The sequence below is a fragment of the Phocoena sinus genome, chromosome 4 (genome assembly GCF_008692025.1).
Source record: "Phocoena sinus isolate mPhoSin1 chromosome 4, mPhoSin1.pri, whole genome shotgun sequence".
NCBI lineage: Eukaryota > Metazoa > Chordata > Mammalia > Artiodactyla > Phocoenidae > Phocoena > Phocoena sinus.
The window spans coordinates 119,499,791-119,524,106 of record NC_045766.1 but is presented as its reverse complement, the minus strand read 5'-3'; positions in this window follow the sequence as shown (position 1 = coordinate 119,524,106).

Below are 24,316 nucleotides of genomic sequence, written 5' to 3'. Positions count from 1 at the left end.
GCTTCTTTATCAACTAAGTTCACATAATATTCTAAATCTTTTGTTGTCATTTCAACAATCTTCACAGCATCTTTGCTAGGACTAGATTCCATCTTAAAAAAACTACTGTCTTTACTCATCCATAAGAAGCAACTCTTCATCCATTAAAGTATTATCATAAGATTGCAGCAATTCAGTCACATCTTCAGGCGCTACTTCTTTTTTTTTTTTTTTTTTTTCAGGCGCTACTTCTAATTCCAGTTCTCTTGCTAGTTCCATCACATCTGCAGTTACTTCCTCCATTGAAATCTTGAACCCCTCAAAGTCACCCAGGAGGGTTGGAATCAACTTCTTAACTCCTGTTAATGTTGATATTTTGACCTCTTCCCATGAATCATGAGTTTTCTTAATGATATCTAGAATGATGAATACTTTCCAGAAGGTTTTCAATTTACTTTGCCCAGATCCATCAGAGGAATCGCTATCTATGGCAGCTATAGAATTACAAAATGTATTTCCTGAAAAATAAGACTTGAAAGTTGAAATTAATACTTGGTCCATGGGCTGCAGAATGGATGTTGTGTTAGCAGGCATGAAAACAACATTAATCTCATTATACATCTCCATCAGAGCTCTTGGGTAACCAGGTGCATTGTAAATGAGCAGTAATATTTTGAAAGAAATCTTTTTTTCTGAGCAATAGCTCTCAACAGTGGGCTTGAAATATTCAGTAAACCATGTTGTAAACAGACATGTGGTCATCCAGGCTTTGTTGTTCCATTTATAGAGCAAAGGCAGAGTATATTTAGCACAATTCTGAAGGGCCCTAGAATTTCAGAATGACAAATGAGCATTGGCTTCAACTTAAAGTCACCAGCTGCATTATCCCCTAACAAGAGAGTCAGCCTGTCCTTTGACTCTTTGAAGCCAGGCATTGACTACTCCTCTCTAGCTATGAAAGTCCTAGATGGCACCTTCTTCCAATAGAAGGCTGTTTTGTCTACAATGAAAATGTGTTGTTAAGTGTATCCACCTTCATTAATTATCTGAGCTAGATCTTCTGGATAACTTGCTGCAGCTTCTACATCAGCACTTGAGGCTTTATCTTGCACTTTGATGTTATGAAGACAGCTTCTTTCCTTAAACTTCATGAACCAACCTCTGCTAGCTTCAGATTTTTCTTCTGCAGCTTCCTCTCCTCTCTCAGCACTCACAGAATTAAAGAGAGTTAGGGCCTTGCTCTGGATTAGGCTTTGGCTGAAGGGAATGTTGTGGCTAGTTTGGGTCTTCTATCTAGACCACTAAGACTTTCTCCACATCAGCAATAAGGCTGTTTCACTTTCTTATCATTCATGTCTTCAGTGAAGCAGCACTGTTAATTTCCTTCAAGAACTTTTCCTTTGCATTCAGAACTTGGCTAACTGTTTGGTGCAAGAGGCCTAGCTTTTGCCTTCTTTCACTTGAACATTTAGAGGCCATTGTAAGGTTATTAACTGGACTAATTTCAATATTGTTGTGTCTCAGGGAATAGGGAGGCCTGAGGAGAGGGAGAGAGATGGGGAATGGCAGTCGGAGGAGCAGTCAGAACACACACAACATTTATCGATTAAGTTCACCGTCTTAGGGACTTTCCTGGCAGTCCAGTGGTAAGACTTCACCTTCCAATGCAGGGGGTGCAGGTTCGATCCCTGGTCTGGGAACTAAGATCCCACATGTCTCGCAGCCAAAAACCAAAACATAAAACAGAAGCAATATTGTAACCAATTCAATAAAGACTTTTAAAATGGTTCACACCAAAAAAAATCTTAAAAAAAAAAAAAGTTCACCGTCGTATATGGGCACGGTTCGTAGTGCCCCCAAACAATTACAATAGTAACATCAAAGATCACTGATAGCAAATGTAATAATAATGAAAGACTCTGAAATATTGTGAGAATTACCAAAATGTGACACAGAGACACGAAGTGAGCAAATGCTGTTGGAAAAATGGCACCAACAGACTTGCTCAATGCAGGGTTGCCACAGAACTTCATTTTGTGAAATATGCAACATCTGTGAACGATAAAGCAAAGCACAATGAAACAAGGTGTACCTGTATACCTACATAGTTGAAACCACCTAAAACAATTAACATAAATCATCCCTGACCTCAACTGTTACTAACCAGTAACCATAGATTTAATCCCACGTGAAAATATATTACAACATTTGTAAAGTACTTAATTATAGATGCAAGGATAATTTACAGCAGAATGTATGTGCACGAAATGCAAGTTTGAGCCCACAAGTCACATGTGCAAGAGATAGAATTTTATTTTTCTGGAATTCAGTTCATTATCTATTTCAAACTCGCATTCAGAAACTAAATCTCATGCAATACAAAGCCCTCCAGCCACCCCACAACTACCTCCCCTCCACTGGAGTGAGGAGACTAAAGCAGCATCAGTAACAGTTCCCCTAGTAGCCATAGCAGAGCCTGAAATGAAAGGAAAACTAGGTAATACTGACCTTGTGTTCACTTAAATTTTTGACATTTTTTTCACCATGCCCTTTTATGTTAATTTTGAGTTTTCATATATTGCATTAAAATATTATTTATCTTGATTAGTGAGTTCTTTGGTACCCCATTAAATTTTGCACCCAACGTGGGTGACTCACATGTTCCACCCTAGTCTCAAACCTTCTTCTTTCACCCTGAGATCAAGTTTAAGTTCCAGGAGCTTATATAGCTGTGAAGGGTGAAGAGAGTAGGCTGGAGATGTAGGGTTGTCGTCTATCGAAACCAGCATTCTTTGAGATGCGTTTCTGGCAGGTCATTTGGCCTTAACTTCAAGACCCTTCAAAACTGGCCCTTATTCAATCAGTTCCATGCCCACTCCACATCCAAGTGCATGCCCACTGCAATTCCATATCACTCTGGGGCTTCAGGTCAATTATTAGGGTTGTCTGAGATACTTTACCACCTCTGTCCTACTCTTGCATGCAGAGAAATTGTTCTACTCCTCTGCGTGGCACAGAAAGATAGGCAGGAGCCCTGGGTGGTTGACTGAAGCCCATCTTCCTGGACACATCACACCACAAATTTTACACTTGATGTGTAATTTCAGAACATGTCCAGTCCTTGGCAGTCCATCTACTTTCCCAGGCTCCACCTGGGAATGGAGGCACATGTCCAGAGGGTGCTGATAAATGTTTAACAACCAGTTCTCCAAGGTGGGATGGAAGAGCATTTGCCAATTTTCAGAAAGGAACACTCTCACCAGGGCTGATTTCAAGTCACCCGTGTAATACCAACAAGCTCACTCTACTCCTAAAAATGTGACAACTGGCTCTCAGAAGCAGGGATAAAGCAACCCTGCACACTGCAGCACAGGTCTCCTCAATTTCACAGCCCCCAAAGCCTATCCAAGATCTCTGTCATTCTAGGGTTAAGGGCAAAGAAGGCAAAAAAGCAAGTGTTAGCCTCCAGTTTTCAGTGACAGTCTCATATCTAATCTCTTGTTTGCCTTCTCACCTTCTTTCTTCTCTGGCCAAGAAAAATAAGGAGCAGAAAAAACAACACTTTATCTAATCTTCCAAATCCATTGACTACTGGAAACAGAAATAGATTAGTCAAGAATTTACCTCTTTTGTAATCTATCTGTGTTGTCCCTTCCCTACGGCAATGTAGGCAGAATACCGAACTGTTGAAATGGATAAAACTGGATTTAGGAAATGTTAAAGCACAAAGTATCAGTTTACATCTCAACACATATTATTCCACCACATAGTCAAAATAATCTCCAAAGATAAGTGAAATAATAATCTCTTATTTAACAACTTACAGTTTACTTGTTCATGTTGACCTGAAACAAACAGACTGTCAGATGTTTCTCCAGCAAAGATGGGTTTATTCAGGATCAGCGGAGAATTGCAGTTTGGGGTCTGCAACCATAGTGAGCCACATGCAAGTGCCCAGATGGCAAGGGAAATTTTAAAGAGGGGAAAAGGAAGTTGGAAAGGCTATAGTGTTCCCGGTGAATTTGAGGTTCTTGATGTCTCGCTGCAGAAAAAATTCAGTGAGAGACAAAGTGATAGGTAAGAAGTGGATTTATTGAGAGAATATTTAGAAAGAAACACACGCCACAGGCAGAGTGTGGGCCATCTCAGAAGGCAAGAGAGCCTCGGAATATGGCGTGGTTAGTTTTTCTGGGCTGGATAATTTCATAGGCTAATGAGTGGGAGGATTCTTCTGATTATTTCAGGTAAGGGGCGGAGATTTCCAGGAATTGGGCCACTGCCCACATTTTGGCCTTTTATGGTTAGCCTTAGAACTGTCATGGTGCTAGTGGGTGAGTTATTTAGCATGCTAATGTATTACAATGAGCGTATAATGGTGCTCAAGGTCTACTGGTAGTCAAATCTTCCACCATCTTGCATCTAGTTAATCCTAACCAGTTTTTGTCATGTCCTATGGCTATGTCATTCTTTTAAAGGCTGTGCCCTGCCTCCTTCCCTCCTGTTTCATTAGGCTACAAATAATCCATGGCTTTTCATTGGCTGAGTCCTTGCCAGGAAAGAAGTCTCTCTTCTTCCTGCTGGGCTCTGCTATCATCACAGGGCGTGAGAACTCCTTCTTCTGGTCTCTCAACTCTACTTAACTGAGGTTTCTGCTTAATAATTTTTTTGCATGCAACACAGATTTATTGCATGCTATTACAAGCTCATTAAGTGTCAGGGTCTGTGCTAGGTACTAAATATATAAAGATGAGTAAGTCTGGCTAATCTTTAGGAGTTCACAAAACTCACAGACATTCTCTAGAGTATTGGTTAAAATTAAATATATATATATATCCCATATATATTTGATTACAAACCATATATGCATATAAATTATATAAACTATATGCATACCACATAATAAATACATATATACACTATATATACACATAAACTTAGGTGTTAAAACAAAAGCAAACAAACGACAAAAAAAAAAAAACAAGAAAATGATTTATTGTAAATCCACCTTTACAGAGGGGTAAGGAAGAGCTTTGTGCTCAAGAAGAGGCTTCTAGATGTTGGCAATATTCTATTTCTTGATCTAAGTGGTACTTACATTGAGGTTCCTTGATTGGTACTATACATCCATAGTTTCATGTTATTTTTATTATGTTATTTTCTTATTTTAAATGCCTTGCTAGTTGACTATGTCAAGAATTTTTCTTTTCATGCCTCATATTTTTAATCCTAAGCATAATCACTTTCTAGGTTTCCCAGCAAGCTGAGTTTCTAATATTCCTGAGGGTGGTTGTTTTAGAGACAGTATCTTTGTGTTTTTTTCCTAACAGCTTTATACATTTAGCCCTCATTTTCTTTTCTAAACAGAAATGGATATGTTTTATCCTTCTCACCAACAGGATGTTAAATTAAATTGTGCTGGGATCAGTTTTCATGATGGCCCAATATTGAACAAAGAGGTACTTTTCTTGTAGATGAATTTTTAAAAAACTCTAGGGTATGTGAAACCACCAGCAACTGAAGATAGACAACAATCCTGCTTTTTCATAGGACAAGGACTGGGGCTGGGATCTCAATTCAGACCTGTGAACAGAGGAAGCTTGAACCAGCAAGACCCCAGGAATCAAGGTTTGGGGCAAGGATATTCCATAAACTAAAAGGGAGCAACAAAAGGAAAATCTGCAAAAATTTCTTAAGGTCTCAGACCAGAGAGTATTGCCTACATGTTCAAAAGGCTCATAGCAGACTAGTATTAGTAAGTAGCTCACACTCAGCTACTTACTAATTATGAGACCTGAAGCAACTCACTCCACCTCTGAGCTTGCTTCCTCACCTGTAAAAAAGGGAATAGTAACAGTAACTACTTTGGGGGATGTTTATAGGCCTATGATGATGTATGTTGAACGCTCTGTACATGTAAGAGTACATGATTACGGAAATATATTCATTTTAACAAAATTATACAGTAAAACAATTTGGATGTTACCTAGATTTATTTTGTTAGCATTTTATTGTGGAAACTCCCTAATCCAGTAACATATTTATTATCCAGGGACAGACATTTTGTGTATAACCTAAGATTGTCTAATGGCTAGTACTAAAAGAAACAAGCAGTTATAACCAATTGACAGATTCCATCTAGAACATACAATCTGAAATATTTATGTCAATAAATATAATTGAGCATAAAAATATTATTTTTAAGGTGCTCTGAGTGCACATTGTAACATATATTTCTAAAAATACACAAAGGTACTCAAACCACATGTGTGGAAGACATAAGGGAACTTTTATCTTCTATTCTTTTGCCTGTGCTTTCATGTCTCAGGCCTTCAAAACCTCTCAGAAAAAGCTCTACATCTTATAAGGACAGTAGAGAGGTCACAGAGCCATCAATTAAGTGACAGGAACTGGATCTCAGAAACCCTTCTCTCAGTCCTTGAGCTAGACTAACTTCATTCTAACTCTCAACAATTAGTGTGTCCAGACTACATGGATTTTGCTACCTAATTTTCCAAAATAATGGTTGAGGGAAATTTTAAAACTCCTGACTATTTGTCCCTGACTCATATACTCTCACCTAGGAAACTGCCCGGGGCAGGTTCCATTCCTCACTATTCCCATATAAATGGGAAATTCAATTTCCTTCACTACAGCTACTTACTCATTATCTCCTTGCTCCCTTCCACCATCACAATGACACTTCTCCCATCCAGCCCCCGGACATTAGTTCCAGGGATTCCCTCAAATCCCAACTCTTTACACAATATTTGGAATTGCACTTGCTTCCAATGCAAGAAAATGGTAGGAGTCCCCTCCCATTACTACCACAGTCTGATGACCCCCTCCCCAGTTTTTACCTTAGTAGTAAACCAAATAACCACCCCCCGATTAAAAAGAAAAATCCCCTTCATCAATCAATCAACAAATGCTACTTCAATAGAGAGATCTCTTAAAAGAAATTTTAGGACTTAAAAAAAGCATGAATTAGCCAAGAACTACTGAACATATTTCGGAATTACAGATTCCTGGCAGTGTATAATATGCCAAGTCTTTATGCCGAGATTCCATCTTAGCTTAGAATGGATTCTCCATTCTATGAAGATTAAGGTCAGCATCAATGAACGGGATATTGTCGGTCTTATTGGAATAGACTTGGGGGAAAATAAAACTGTCACATCTGTTCTTTTCTAAAGCCCTACGTACTTTCTGCCTGACAGAGTAGAACGTGCATGATACTTTCAAGCTTTTAGGCTGCAAGAGAGAGGTCCACCACAGATCTCACTGAGGATTGATTAAAGGTTTATGATGTTATATTTGGCATTGCAAGGAAACCAAAGCTAAATTGATAAAGTTCTTTATAAGAACTTTATGAGCAAAGCAGTTGAAAACCCCCAAAGAAGAACATTCCATCACTGTAGTTATGTTCAGGTCTGTTTTGTTCACTTTTGTATTGTAGCTCTATTGTCTGGCAGAGTACTTGATATATAATTAATATATAATAAATATTTGTTGAATTAAAAAAAATGCTACTTCATTACCCCAGTCAATCAACCAATCATTGACCGCTCAACAACTGCTGCTTCATTACATCACTACAGTTCTTACTATTTTACTTAATCCCCCCTTCACCCCTCAGTCCTAACTCATTTCTCCTCACTCAACCATCCACCAGAAGGAACCTCCCCGACAAGCTGTGTGGAGTAGATTTCTCTCTAGACTATCTCAGTACTCCATCATACCACCATTCAATTGTTTCTTAATCCTTATCCCAATATAATTGTTTAATGTTTCTTGCTTAGTGTTAATACTTTTTTTGGTTTATAATCCCATAAGATATTTTGAGCCCCACAGGGGCAGGATCTTGTCTGCCTATTCCACCTCTTTGCCCCAGCACCTGGACCAATGCCTGACACATAGTCTGTCAAAAATAGGAAAGGGTCTAAGATTTTATCCTACTTGCAAGGCAATAAGTTAGCCTGCACAATTTCACTGATGCTGATAGAAGACACGAGACTCTGGATCAAAAATGAATCACAGTGGGCTTCCCTGGTGGCGTAGTGGTTGGGAGTCTGCCTGCCGATGCAGGGGACACGGGTTCGTGCCCCAGTCTGGGAAGATCCCACATGCCGCGGAGCAGCTGGGCCCATGAGCCATGGCCGCTGGGCCTGCGTGTCCGGAGCCTGTGCTCCGCAACGGGAGAGGCCACAGCAGTGAGAGGCCCGCGTACCGTAAAAAAAAAAAAAAAAAGAATCACAGCAATAGCAGTAGGCAGAGTATTGGCAATTTTGCCCAGTTCCCTGAGCCCAAGTCCTACAGGGTGACACCGAAAGGGCCAGATGATACCTGCACACACAGTTGGGTTGTGGTATAAGACATGAACCCTGAGTGTAGAGATTCCAAAAGTCTTATAATGGGCAGTAAACATGCCTGCCCTTCACTCCAGAGGGAGACATGATCTCTATCTTCCAAAGCCATTCAATATATGAACATCCATGAAGGATATTCTGGGACAAAGGGCAGTCAGTGCCTCTCTTGTAAGATGTGTAGGAACACAAGAGACCCATGAAAAATTGTCTGCCAACAAGTAGTGGATCAGAAAATATTTGTTGATTGAATGAATAAACGAATTAGAGCACCAATCCAGCATACATGGTAGAATTAAAAATATAAAATAAAAAATAAATAAAATAAGATAATTTTTTTAAATAAAATAAAATAGGAAGTCTCCTTTTTTTTATTTCCAAAGACCCTTCCTTACCCAGTGGTATGCTGGCAAAGATTTAGCAACCAACGCTTCATTTTGTAGCATTTCTCAGTTTTCTTGGTAAGAACATTCCCAACACGACCAGCTACAGGCTACTGATGTCCCTGATTGCAGACTTGTGAGAGACACACAGCAGCACACTGTTAGCTAGTATTTTCACCATACAAATACTAAACATGTAAATCACCTCAACAAGTGATTTTACTATCAGTAACGTAGTAAAATTGTAGTAAAATAATTAGGGAGTGATGAGTTTTGAGCATGTATTATCTTAGTTTTAAAAACAATTTAAGTTTATATGGTTTAATTTTTAATAACATCTTTAACAACTGGCTCACAAAATTCTTGAAAATGTAACACTTGGCTCTTGTGAGTGGGTACGATCAAGCTCCAATACACCACAGCCCGTATTGTTGTTATTTCCTATCCCTCCCTGTCTTTGGTGTCACTCTGATTCCTCCAGCCCCTTTATGTACCTTATTTCCAGTTCTTAAACTGTTTCTCTTAAACTGGGCTTCTCATCCTGTTCTTCAAGGCTGAGCTCTGCCTCACTTCCTTTACTACCTTCGCCTGACCCTACTCCCAAAAACCTTCAGGTCTGTACTTCACAACTACCAGCCCCTCTCCCACTAACACTAACACATACATCATACCAGCCCATGGAAGCCCCCCACAACTCCGCCGCCCCCAGGGAGGGGTCCAGGGATTCCACGTAGCCTTCATCAGTAATCATGGCCATAGCAGGGGAGACCACCACTGGATTCCCAACTGATATCTTTCAAGGCATTTTCTCATGGAATCATTGTCACAACTTTTTGTTAGGCTGTTTTGGTGCCATATTTTAAGTACCTCATGTATTCTAATTGGGATTTATAAACAAATCAGAGATGCTGATATCTCTTCTTATATGAAAGATGCATTTGGACTTCCTAACTTAGAAAGGAACTTGGAAAACATATTCACATAGAAGACTACTTGACGTATATTTGATTTATAGAACTATGTCCACCAGAGGGCAGCAAAAAATTTTATATGTGAATAACATTCACTCAATGCAGAAATTGAGAACACACCTGTATTATTACTTGCTAAATAGAAAGTCATTAGAGTCCTAGACAGCAATATTACTTCAAGTTTATGTGGCAATAAATAAATAAATAAATAGGAGACCTTATTTCTTAAGACTAAAAAAAAATCATGAATGCATGAATATTCCTATTTATTTTTTGAGAATTTCAATATTATGAAGAAATATCATGATAAAGCTCAAATTTCATTTTTTACTTCAAAGCCTCAATGCAGTAGTCCCCTTTATCCACATTTTTGCTTCCCATGATTTCAGTTACCTGTAGTCAACTGCAGGTCTGAAAATATTAAATGGAAAATTCTAGAAAACAACAATTCGTAAGTTTTAAATTACAGCCATTCTGAGTAGCATGATGAAATCTCTCACCATCCCACCCAGGAAGTGAAACATCCTTTTGTCCAGGGTATCCACACTGTATACACTACCCGCCCATTACTAGAGGAAAAAACATAGTATATATATATGATTTGTTACTATCCACAGTTTCAGGCATCCACTGGAGGTCTTGGATATCCCATGGATAAGGAGGGACTACAGCATTAACTTTCTTAGTAGTTGAATCTCCAGGTGGTTACTCACGGATCCATTTAACATATATTATTTGCACACTTCTCATGTTCAAAACATTGTGCTAGCAATCACCACTTCTGAGGCATAACTTGAGGAATACAGAAATGATTGCCTGTCTGTATTAGTCAGAGTTCTCCAGAGAAACAGAACCAACAGGAGATACATATATGCATAAAGAGATTTTTTTTTTTATGAATTTGCTCATGCAATTATGGAGGCTGGAAGTCTGAAACCTGTAGGGCAGGCTGGCAGGCTGGAAATTCAGGCAGGAGTTGACGGTGCAGTCTAGGAAACCTCAGCCTTTGCTCTTAAGCCCTTCAGCTGGCTGGATGAGGCCCATCCACATTATAAAACTTAATATCCTTTACATAAAATAAGCTGAATGTAGATATTAACAACATCTACAAAATGCCTTCACAAAAACACCAAGTTTAGAGTTTAATAACTGGTTACAATAGCCTAGCCAAGTTGACCTATAAAACTAACCATCACATTGCTCCAAAACATTTCCCCTGTCCAAGGGCCATGTCCCAGAAATGCCATCCTTGGAAAACTGTGCTTTGAGTCATGAATTGCTCTTCCCAGATACCTTCTAAAATGCATATATCCTTGCTGGGTAAATACACCTATTTAGACACTAATGTGTGTCTGCCAGGTTATCACATATGTTTCTACAGACGAGAAAGTCTGTGGCATTCTGTAAGCACAGAGTAGCGGAGGTTCTGATATGCTAAAAAGAAAGCTGTGATTTATCATCAACAACCACTAATATCCTAATTTTACATACAATTTCCCCTCCTCAAAAGAGCTGGTGTTCTTGGTATGGTGTAAGAAACTACATATTTGTTGTTTTTAGAAACTGCATCCACCTTGTAACCCAGCAACTAAACAACTACAGCATGATGCTTCACTCCCTAATCTTGTTCAATGTGACATGCAAAGTTTCAGTTCAAAGTGCTTTGCTTAACAGAATCCAACAGCACATTAAAAGCATCATACACCATGTTCAAGTGGGTTTTTTCTGAGGGATGCAAGGATTCTTCAATATACGCAAATCAATCAATGTGATAAACCATATTAAAAAATTGAAGAAGAAAAACCATATGATCATCTCAATGGATGCAGAAAAAGCTTTCAACAAACTTCAACACCCATTTATGATAAAAACCCTCCAGAAAGTAGGCATAGAGGGAGCTTACCTCAACATAATAAAGGCCATATATGACAAATCCACAGTCAACATCATTCTCAAGGGCAAAAAACTGAAACCATTTCCACTAAAATCAGGAAAAGACATGGTTGCCCACTCTCACCACTATTATTCAACATAGTTTTGGAAGTTTTAGCCACAGCAATCAGAGAAGAAAAAGAAAAAAAAGGAATCCAAATCAGAAAAGAAGTAAAGCTGTCACTGTTTGCAGATGACATGATACTATACATAGATAATCCTAAAGATGCTACCAGAAAACTACTAGAGCTAATCAATGAATTTGGTAAAGTAGCAGGATACAAAATTAATGCACAGAAATCTCTTGCATTCCTATACACTAATGATGAAAAATCTGAAAGAGAAATTAAGGAAACACTCCCATTTACCATTGCAACAAAAGGAATAAAATACCTAGGAATAAACCTACCTAAGGAGACAAAAGACCTGTATGCAGAAAACTATAAGACACTGATGAAAGAAATTAAAGATGATACAAATAGATGGAAAGATATACCATGTTCTTGGATTGGAAGAATCAACATTGTGAAAATGACTATACTACCCAAAACAGTCTACAGATTCAATGCAATCCCTATCAAACTACCCATGGCATTTTTCACAGAACTAGAACAAAAAGTATGGAAACACAAAAGACCCCAAATAGCCAAAGCAATCTTGAGAAAGAAAAACGTAGCTGGTGGAATCAGGCTCCCTGACTTCAGACTATACTACAAAGCTACAGTAATCAAGATAGTATGGTACCGGCACAAAAACAGAAAGATAGATCAATGGAACAGGATAGAAAGCCCAGAGGTAAACCCACACACATATGGTCACCTTATCTTTGATAAAGGAGGAAAGAATATATAATGGAGAAAAGACAGCCTCTTCAATAAGTGGTGCTGGGAAAACTGAACAGCTACATGTGAAAGAATGAAATTAGTACACTCCCTAACACCGTACACAAAAAGAAACTCAAAATGGATTAAGACCTAAATGTAAGGCAGGACACTATAAAACTCTTAGAGGAAAACATAAGCAGAACACTCTATGACATAAATCACAACAAGATCCTTTTTGACCCACCTCCTAGAGAAATGGAAATAAAAACAAAACTAAACAAATGGGACCTAATGAAGCTTAAAAGATTTTGCACAGCAAAGGAAACCATAAACCAGATGAAAAGAAAACCCTCAGAATGGGAGAAAATATTTGCAAACAAAGCAACAGACAAAGGATTAACCTCCAAAATTTACAAGCAGCTCATGCAGCTCAATATCCAAAAAACCCAATCCAAAGATCTAAATAGACATTTCTCCAAAGAAGACATACAGATTGCCAATAAACACATGAAAGAATGCTCAATATCATTAATCATTAGAGAAATGCAAATCAAAACTATAATGAGGTATCACCTAACACTGGTCAGAACTGCCATCATCAAAAAAAATCTACAAACAATAAATGCTGGAGAGAGTGTGGAGAAAAGGGAACCCTCTTGCACTGTTGGTGGGAATGTAAATTGATATAGCCACTATGGAGAACAGTATGAAGATTCCTTAAAAAACTAAAAATAGAACTACCATATGACCCAGTACTCCCACTACTGGGCATACACCCTGAGAAAACCATAATTCAAAAAGAGTCATGTACCACAATGTTCTATTTACAACAGCCAGGACATGGAAGCAACCTAAGTGTCCATCAACAGATGAATGGATAAAGAAAATGTGGCACTGTGGCTTCCCTGGTTGTGCAGTGGTTAAGAATCCACTTGCCAATGCAGAGGACACGGGTTCGAGCCCTGGCCTGGGAAGATACCACATGCCATGAAGCAACTAAGCCCATGCGCCACAACTACTGAGCCTGCGCTCTAGAGCTCATGTGCCACAACTACTGAGCCCACGTGCCAAAACTACTGAAGCCCACACTCCTAGAGCCCGTGCTCCACAAGAGAAGCCACTGCAATGAGAAGCCTGCGCACCACAACAAAGAGTAGCCCCCGCTTGCCACAACCAGCGAAAGCCCACACATAGCAATGAAGACCCAACACAGCCAAAATTAAAAAAATTAAAATTTTAAATGTAGCATATATATACAATGGAATATTACTCAGCCATAAAAAGAAGCGAAATTGAGTTATTTGTAGTGAGGTGGATGGACCTAGAGACTGTCATACAGAGTGAAGTAAGTCAGAAAGAGAAAAAAAAATACCGTATGCTAACACATATATATGGAATCTAAAAAAAAAAGGTTCTGAAGAACCTAAGGGCAGGACAGGAATAAAGACGCAGACATAGAGAATGGACTTGAGGACACAGGGAGGGGGAAGGGAAGCTGGGATGAAGTGAGAGAGTGGCATGGACACATATACACTACCAAATGTAAAATAGATAGCTAGTGGGAAGCAGCCGCATAGCCCAGGGAGATCAGCTCAGGGCTCTGTGTCCACCTAGCGGGGTGGGATAGGAAGGGTGGGAGGGAGACGCAAGAGGGAGGAGATATGGGGATATATGTATACATATAGCTGATTCGCTTTGTTATACAGCAGAAACTAACACACCATCATAAAACAATTATACTCCAATAAAGATGTTTAAAAAAAAAAGTGCTTTGCTTATTGTACTTCAGTTAAAAGATTCACAGGATTTCCCTGGTGGTCCTGTGGTTAAGACTCTGGGCTTTCGCTGCAGGGGGCGTGGGTTCGATCCCTGGTTGGAGCACTAAGATCCTGCATGCCGTGCAGCGTGGCTGGCGGGGGTGGGGGGGGGGCGGGGGAGAAAGAAAAAAAATATTCACAAAAAGAATGGATAACCTGACTCCAATGATGAGTCATTGGACTCCAAGACAAATCCAAAATGAGAAATATTCTAGTAAAAAGGGAAGAGTGTGTTTTTTAAAACTGTCAATGTCATAAAAGACTAAAATTAAAGGCAAAGACAAAGATTAAAAGACACTAAAGAGATATGACAAGTAAAATCAGTACATCACATCACCCTAAACTGGATGCTGTACTAGAGAGAAAAAAACTGCTACGAAGGACAGTGGTCAATTCACAGATTGGAACACAGACAGTGAATTGAATAGAGGTCAGGGTTGTTTTGCTTTTTTTTTTTTTTTTTTTGTTTTGTTTTGTTTTTGTGTTTCGCGGGCCTCTCGCTGTTGTGGCCTCTCCTGTTGCGGAGCACAGGCTCCGGGCGCGCAGACTCAGCGGCCGTGGCTCACGGGCCCAGCCGCTCCGCGGCATGTGGGATCCTCCTGGACCGGGGCACGAACCCACGTCCCCTGCGTCGGCAGGCGGACTCTCAACCACTGCGCCACCAGGGAAGCCCTTTGCTTTTGTTTTAAGTTTGATAACTGTGCTATGATTACATGGGGGAGTGTCATTCTTAAGAGGAGATTGGGTTCACAAAAAAATGAATAATACATATATATGTGAAGAAAGAGCAAGAGATAAAGGAAATGGAACAAAATGTAGGCAAATCAGGGTAAGGGGCATACAGGTATTCTTTGTGCTGTTCTTACAACTTTTATTGACTTGAAATTCTTTCCAAATAAAAACTTTTTAAAAAAGTTTACCAGAATTAGCCATGCCCCTTTGTAAGAAATTCATTCATATGCTTTAAATTGATAGTGATATTGCTTCAAGAAATCAACCTATCAGGATTGTTCCTAACTCACATCATATCACTGTCCAGTATGAGTGGTGATGGGGGAGGGGGAGGCTCCCTCCTATGCCCACAATTCAGGAACCAGGATCCTTCCCAACAGAGGCCCCACCCTCCTTTGGTTCCCTAGAGTCCTCTCCAATCAGCCAGGGAATAAAAGAGAATTGCACATGGATTGTTCTCTATGTGACAATCTGGAAATTGTCCCATCTTTGTTGCTCACTTGCCATTGCCTAGAACACTCACATGGTGACACCTACCTGCAAGAAAGCCTAGAAAATGTGGTCTATCTGGGGGCTCAAGAAGACGATAATACTGGTGTTGGGGAGAACTAACAACTGCCAAAATTAGTATCTTATTTTACAAAGATTCGGGAACACTTCATTGAAAAAACAGAAGAAATAACCCCTTTTGAGAAAAGTGAGCACAGAAAACTACCTTGAGATCAAAAAAATCTTGAGATCAAAACTATGTCTATCTCTCAAACTCTTTCTCCCCATGGAGGATAAACAGTCAAGATGGTGGAGTAGAGTTGAAACTGGAGGCAACTTAATATCAAAAACTGAGTTTTTAAAAAATAGTCACAGAAGTTATTTTATATGTGTGCACCATAGAATTAACAATAGAAATACAGGGCCATGATGCCTGCAAAACTAGGTGGATGCTCAGGGATGATGCATAAACCTGAGATGGGTTTCTCAGTGTGGAGGATTTACTCCTCCCATCTGCCTATCCATCCCCCTCTCCCCATTATTCTCCTTCCAGGAACATTTCCAATTATGTCTCTTTCATGAAATCTCTTTGCTCCAGATAACATTCATTTCTTTCAATTTGTCTCTTATTGCCTCTCTAGCTATCATGAAATGTTTTAGACTGTGCCAATTCTTTCTTCTGTGTTTAGAATAATTATTCAAGTTTCCAGAATATAGCTGGTCTCTATTTTGTATACCTTACACTTAGCCCAGTGTTGGGCCCATAAAAAGGGGTGAAGAGATATTTGTCACTTGATTTGCTTCCATTTCTGGAGTTGGGTGAGAGGGGTGTCTCCTTAGAACACACAGACCTTAGTTGCTAAGAGGAAAATTATGAGTTCTCCTCCAGCATACTCTCAAACAAGGACCAGTCACACTTAATAAGTGACTGAGCATAGCCACTTTGAATAAAGTGTAAAAGACCATTCTTTTTATTTTTTTTAAAGTCTTTATTGAATTTGTTACAATATTGCTTCTGTTTTATGTTTTGGTTTTTTGGCCTCAAGGCATGTGGAATCTTAGCTCCCCAACCAGGGATCGAATCTGCACCCCTTGCATTGGAAAGCGAAGTCAACCACTGGACCTCCAGGGAAGTCCCCAGACATTCTTTTTAATCACATTCACCTTTTTCCCCTTAAACTCCTCATGAAGACTTTGGTGATCTCTAAAAAAAAAAAAAGATGGATATGGTCTAGGATCCCCAGACTGAAATGAGCACGGCAAAGCCAGTGTTCTGGACAAAGGACTGATTTCTATGTTTTGCTCCTCTGGGCCCCCAGTGCAGACAGCTGCTTTCAGGTAGTGTCTTCCCAATCCAGTCATTTACAACAACATGTGAAGCAAGCTTTAACTGAAGGACTTTGTGACAATAAAAGGGTTAATTTAAATGAAAAGGATCTGTATTATAAAATTTTAAAGTGACAATATTTTACTATACAGTTAACTAATAATAATATAAATATAATAATAATTATATACTGAATACAAATAACAAATGGCATACAGAGAATTCTAATATTAATTTCCAGTATTTTCCTCAGTATGTCTTGGGTGAAAATCCTTAGTCAAGGGTGATGAATAGAATCATCACCAGGTTCAATTCAGGTCCGATTTCTCTTGTCTCCTGCTTATCCAATTTCTTCAAGCCTTCTCTTGAAAGCCACACTGTTTGTGGTTTTACAGGCGTGCACCACAAGTCACTTCCTTCTAGCAGAATCGTTATTCTTACTATCTGCTCGTGGGCTTGCTCAATGTTCCATTTAATATCTGCTCTTAATAGTTATGCTGTTAACATAGGTGTTTTCATTGCTCTCCACTATGCCTACACAATGCCTTCTGCCATTTGCCTCTGTTTTGAGCCGTCTGTGTCCCATGGGGAACACTCACTTAGGGCATACTCTATGTTCAGGTGATGGAGAGGGCTCTAATTTCCTCACATTTGAAGAGGAAGAAAAGCTACTTAATGAGAGCAGAGTTGAAAAAGAGATCACCTCCTGGGAAGTAACAGGCATGCCATGCTTATTTGCCCCTGAAATAGCATCAACTTTCAACCCAGAAGTTTCTGCTCAGGAGTATTTAACTCTATCATGCTCAATATCAGGTTGGCCACATTAGTATGTGTTATATTTCTCAATATTTCTATGGGCAATCTAGCAAAGTATCAGAGAAAAAATTACTTTCTGAAATGCATATAAAAACCAGATCAGTGGCAAATGCAGAATACCAGATATTTCAGAGGAGAATTTTGTTCCACACTTGTCAGTTTGATGTTTCTGCTTTCTCAGATTTCTCAGCTGAAATATCTTAGCTTTCTTCCTTGAAGGAAAGAAAGATTTCATATTTTCATAAATTGTGTTTATAATATTCACATAATAAATATTATAAGTGCTTGGTCTCAACTATAAGAGATCACAATACTCTTTCATGCGAGAACACTCATGCCATCACGCTCTGAAGTGAACAGAATCATAGTACATGCAGGAAAAATGTACTTCTCTGCTCACTTATCTCTAGTTTATGGTTTGGCACATTTTCTAACTTCAATCCATTAATTCAGTCAGTTACTACACAACCCCACTGAAATCAAGGCCATGGAATTCAATTTAACATGGATCAGTTGTAGTCTCACTATGTTTGGTGACAAACACACTAAAACTTTCATCTTAATCAGTCCTCCTACAAATCCATGTCAAGGGTCATAGGTGAAATCAGAGATGTTCATCACAACTATTTGAAAAACAACTCCAAATGCATGCGCTGACAAGGGTCAAAAACACCAACTGCCACTGGAAGAATGATATGCCTTAACTGGTTTACAAATCTTATAGGGAGCAATGATAAGAAGAGCCTTTCTCATGTCACTTACGTTGACCTACAACCGACTGTCAGATGTTTCTCCAGCAAAGATGGGTTTATTTGGATTAGCAATAATTGCAGTTCAGTGCCTGCAACCATGGTGAGGCACATGCAAGTCCCCACACAGCAAAGGAGGAAGAATGCTTTTATAGAGGAGAAAAGGAAGTTGGGAGGGAGGGCTATAGTAAACAATCCATAGCTTTTCATTGGCTGAGTCCTTGCCAGGAAAGAAGAGGAGTCTTTCTTCCTCCTGTTGGGCTCTGCTATCATCGCAGAGCATGAGAGTTACCCCTTCCAGTCTCCCAAAACTATTTAATTGAGGTTTCTATTTATTAATTTTTCACACTTACAATATGAATTTTCAAAAGATATACACAGGTTTTTTTCTATGGTAAATGAGTTGAAATTATCCTTTAAATAATATATTTCATGATGAAAATCATGTTGTATAATGAGCTATAATTACAATTCATCATTCAAATATAGAAATTCAGCTCATTTGACACCACGTAATCAAGATCAGTACTGCATTTCTCGCTGGCTTTATTTTCACCCTTGTTAAAACTTACAAGTGCAGTAGTACATGCATTCAAGAATTTAGCAAATGTGCAGTGAGGATTTTGTCTCAGAGTAACTGACGTTAAGTTTCATGAGTCATTTTGATCAAGGATTCCTCTGTTTTTAAAGTCTCTTTTAAGTTTCTAACATAACCATGGTGTGCTACACCTATGTATAATATGAAATAAGTATCAGACATGATCCACTGTGTTGGTCAGAGTTCTCCAAAGAAACAGAATCAATAGGATACATATATATATATATATATATATATATATATATATTGCGTTGGCCAAAAGGTTCTTTCATTTTTTTCTGATTGGCTCTAGTAGCACTTAGTTGTCTTTAACTTCATTCGAAACAATTTTATTAGATTGTATGTGACAGCTGTCATATCAGCGTGCATTTAAAAAAAGACTTATCAAAATTCGTGAAATTTTGTGTAGCCATTTTTTTATTGGAATATGTATAATTGCCTTACAATGTTGTGTTAGTTTCTGCTGTACGATGAAGTGAATCAGCAATATGTATACCTATATCCCCCCCCCTTGGACCTCCCTCACACCTCCCCCCATCCTACCCATCTAGGTCATCACAGAGCACTGAGCTGAGCTTCCTGTGCTTTATAGCATGTTCCCGCTAGCTATCTGTTTTATGCATGGTAGTGTATATATGTCAATCCTAACCTCCCAATTCATCCCACCCTCCCCTTCCCCCCCTGTGTCCACATGTCCGTTCTCTACATCTACGTCTCTATTCTTGCCCTGCAAATAGGTCCATCAGTACCATTTTTCTAGATTCCACATATATGCGTTAATATACGATATTTGTTTTTCTCTTTCTGGCTTACTTCACTCTGTATGACAGACTCTAGCCAGTTTAATATTGAAGATGGAAGAAAAAAAGCAACATTTTCGGCATATTATGGTTTATTTCAAGAAAGGTAAAAACGTAACCGAAACACACACAAAAAAAGATTTGTGCAGCGTATGGAGAAGGTGCTGTGACTGATTGAACGTGTCAAAAGTGGTTTGCAAAGTTTTGTGCTGGAGATTTCTTGCTGGACAATGCTCCACAGTCGGGTAAACCAGTTAAAGTTGATAGCGATCAAATCGGGACATTAATTGATAACAATCAACGTTATACCACGTGGGAGATAGCTGACATACTCAAAATATCCAAATCAAGCACTGAAAATTATTTGCACCAGCTTGGTTATGTTCTTTGCTTTGATGTTTGGGTTCCACATAAGTTAAGCAAAAACAAACCTTCTTGACCATATTTTGTCACGTGATTCTCCACTGAAACTTAACAGAAACATTCCATTTTTAAAACAAATTGTGATGGGCGATGAAAAGTGAATACAGTACAATAATGTGGAATGGAAGAGATTGTGGGGCAAGAGAAATGAACCACCACCAACCACACTAAGGCCAGTCTTCATGCAAAGAAGGTGATGTTGTGCATATGGTGGGAATAGAAGGGAGTCCTCTATTATGAGCTCCTTCCAGAAAACCAAACGATTAATTCCAACAAGTACTGCTCCCAATTAGACCAACTGAAAGCAGCACTCGACGAAAAGCGTCCAGAATTAATCAACAGAAAATGCATAATCTTCCATCAGGATAACGCAAGACTGCATGTTTCTTTGATGACCACGCAAAAACTGTTACAGCTTGGCTGGGAAGTTCTGATTCATCCGTCGTATTCACCAGACACTGCACCTTCGGATTTCCATTTATTTCTGTCTTTACAAAATTCTCTTAATGGAAAAAATTTCAATTCCCTGGAAGACTGTAAAAAGCACCTGGAACAGTTCTTTGCTCAAAAAGATAAAAAATTTGGGGAAGATGGAATTATGAATTTGCCTGAAAAATGGCAGAAGGTAGTGGAAGAAAAGGGTAAATGCATTGTTCAATAAAGTTCTTGGTGAAAATGAAAAATGTGTCTTTTATTTTTACTTAAAAACAGAAGGCCCTTTTTGGCCAACCCTGTATATACATATATATGGTGGAAGGGCAGGTGGGGGAGAGAGATAGAGAGAGACATTTCTAAGGAACTGGCTCGCATGACTATGGAGGCTAGAACTCCCAAGATCTGCATTCAGCAAGACCCAGGAAAGCCAATGACATAAGTTCCTGTCTGAAACTTGGCAGCGTCTGGAACCAGGAAAAGTCAATATTTCAATTTGTGTATGAAGGCAGGAAAAGGCCAATGTCCCACCTCAAAGCAGTCAGGCAGGAGAAGTTCCCTCTTTCTCAACCTTTTTGTTCTATTTAGGTTATTTGGAGGCCCACCCACCTTCATGGGTCCACTGATTCAAATATTAATCTCATTCAGAAACACCCTCACAGACAACCCAGAGTAATGTTTGGCCAAATGTCTGGGCACCCCAGTGGCCCAGTCAAGTTAACAAACAGAATTAACCATCACACTCGCATACACAAAAAGTTTATAACTTCGTTAAGAAATAAGGCAAACACAATTAATAGTGGTAAACAATGACAAAATGATACATAATTTCTAATTTGAATGATAATGCCTATAATTCCTATGGAACTTTAGAGACGAAGTAATTCCTGATTAATTATATAATAAATATGTTTTCATTTGTTTACAGGTGATTAAGTCCAAAGAATTAAAGGGTAAATAAGGGTTGATTGTTCAAAAAATAAATGTCTAAAATGACTTAAAAATGAGGAAAAAAAAACCCTCAACCACAGACTTGAGGGAGAAAAATAACAGACTGCTTCAGCATTTTTCCTGTATAAATCTTGATTCCATTTTATACCTATACATGAAAGATTGCTTTAGCTGAGAGAAAAATGGCTTTTGATGCCACATTTTCCCAAAACACCTGCTGGTCTTGCGGTTTCAGCAAATAATTCAACCTGCTGAGAATTCTTAGGTTACAATTTTTATATTCATGGCTTCTCAAAAATTTTTAGAGGTTTGCAGCAGAAGGGGGAAAGCAAGTGAGCCAAGCTAAAAGTAACATATTACTCACGGCCTTGGTTTGCTACCCACTATCCACCAGATTCTATACTTTCACAGGTAGTATTTTAATGTAAGAGAGACAAGGAATTATGTCACACCCAGTTATTTCTCCAAGGCTTAAGCAATGGCATGTAAGCAATTCTATTCACCAACCTTGAGAGCAGTTTTTACTGCAAACTAATAATATAAATTATTATGCAAAAGTTAACGATATGGCTCTAATATTTCTTAAAGATATCAATCCCAAACAGCAGCAGAGTCACTGAAGTGTCTATAGCTGAAAACCTATTACCTTTCTTCAACTTAAGCTTTCAGTAATTCTAGATCAACTCTCCAATCTGACATAACCAGTTTTCTAGTAAAGCTCAATAGCTGACTGAAAGTCCCCTTTCCACCAACAAGTATGGCAAAATCTACTCCATTTTTCTTGATTCTCCCCACTATATTATGACAATAATTTTCTAAATGGTCACTGTCTCTGCTGGGATCTGACAGACTGAAGCAGCTATGTCTCTTGAAATGTTCCTATCATTCATCAACAGCCTTTTCTCAACTGTGGAAGATGAGACACGAGGAGACGTGTCTCCCCCATGACCAACACTTGTTATATGGAGATCCTGGAGTTCCAATGGCCCAAGATGAAGAGCTGGGGAGCCTTGGTGTTGAGAGATTTGAAGGATCTGGTACTGGGAGAATGAGCCCACAGAACACAGAACGCTGGAACACCACACAAATGGAAGGGACTACAGACTTCAAGAGGAGGTCCCAGCAAGAAACCCGAGTAGACTAGGTAGGATTACCTATACTTTAGTGGACACCATCCAAAGAAAATCAGGCACTGAATAGGCCAATCACTCCTCAACAGAGACCAGCAAGAACAGAGAAGGTAGCCCAACACCAGAAGGCTATCTCCACACTGCAATAAACAATTCAATCTTCTCTCAGAACAAACATGCCACCTTGGGGAAAAGGAGGGAAAGAGAAGACCTTATGAGAGGTGGGGAGAAAGAATTCTGGAGTTTGAACTTTGAACTGATGGAATATTTTATTCTACCATCTGCCTTAAAGACTAATCACAAAGATTAAATCAATTACAGTACAAAGAAACCTTTGTTAAACCGGAAGAGGCTAAGTTACCTCTAACAGGCAAGACAAGTGTTTTCTACCACACTCATGCTCCCACTAGTAGCAGAACTGGGATATCCAGAGCTAGATAAGATCAATTATAGCAAAATTTTAAAAAGCAGCATATTTTATGCAGATTTGTATTGCAGTGTGAACTTTAACCCCAAAATGCAGAAATGAATAAGATGTAGTTCACATCTTCTTTGAACTCACTCTCTTTATGGGGAAAAATTCCATAAGAACATGGTGTGATAAATGGAAAAATGGAGATAAGTATAAGCACAAAATTGGCACAAAGGAGAGATACATATGGAATACATATGGAAGCTAGGAGGAGGATAAGAAAAGGCTTCCTAGAAAAGAAAACTATGTTGGGTTTTAGAGGATGAATATGAGTTCATCATGCATTGGGGAGAGTCCCCTGCAGGTAAACAGAACAATAAGTCAAAGACACAGAAGAGTGGAAGAGTTAATAGTGCTCAGTTTAGTCTTTTTTTTAACATCTTTATTGGAGTTTAATTGCTTTACTATGGTGTGTTAGTTTCTACTTTATAACAAAGTGAATCAGCTATATGTATACATATATCCCCATATCTACTCCCTCTTGTGTCTCCCTCCCACACTCCCTATCCCACCCCTCCAGGTGGTCACAAAGCACCAAGCTGATCTCCCTGTGCTATGTGGCTGCTTCCCACTATCTATTTTACGTTTGGTAGTGTATATATGTCCATGCCACTCTCTTACTTTGTCCCAGCTTACAGTCTTAAATGGAGCATAATAGAGAAAAATCAACTTCAGACAGAATTCCATTCTCTGGTTACTAATGTTACAGCCTAGAGGAGAGAAACTACCTTTGTTTCAAGATGTTAAAATTCTATTTTTAAAGAGAAAATATTTAATAGTGTATTCAGTGTAATGGAGAAAAAAAAAACTGTAGTATTGTTCAGCCACCAAAAGTGAGAAGTGACATTTCAAAGATAAATTTGCGAGGTTACTGTTCTTGTCCTCAATCCAGAAAACAGACTCCAGATGGTTACAAATATTTATTTCTAAGATGTAATAAGTGAGATCTGTTTTCATTCTATCCAGTCTCAAGATCTTTAGTAATTTCCAGCTTTGAAAACTATAAATCTCCATACAGGAGGTGCTAGATATCACTAATTAACTGTTGTGTTTTGAGAAGTCTTCTTAACGACTATTAAAAATTTTTATCACAATAATTTTGTCATATTGACAATAATGGGTATTTTA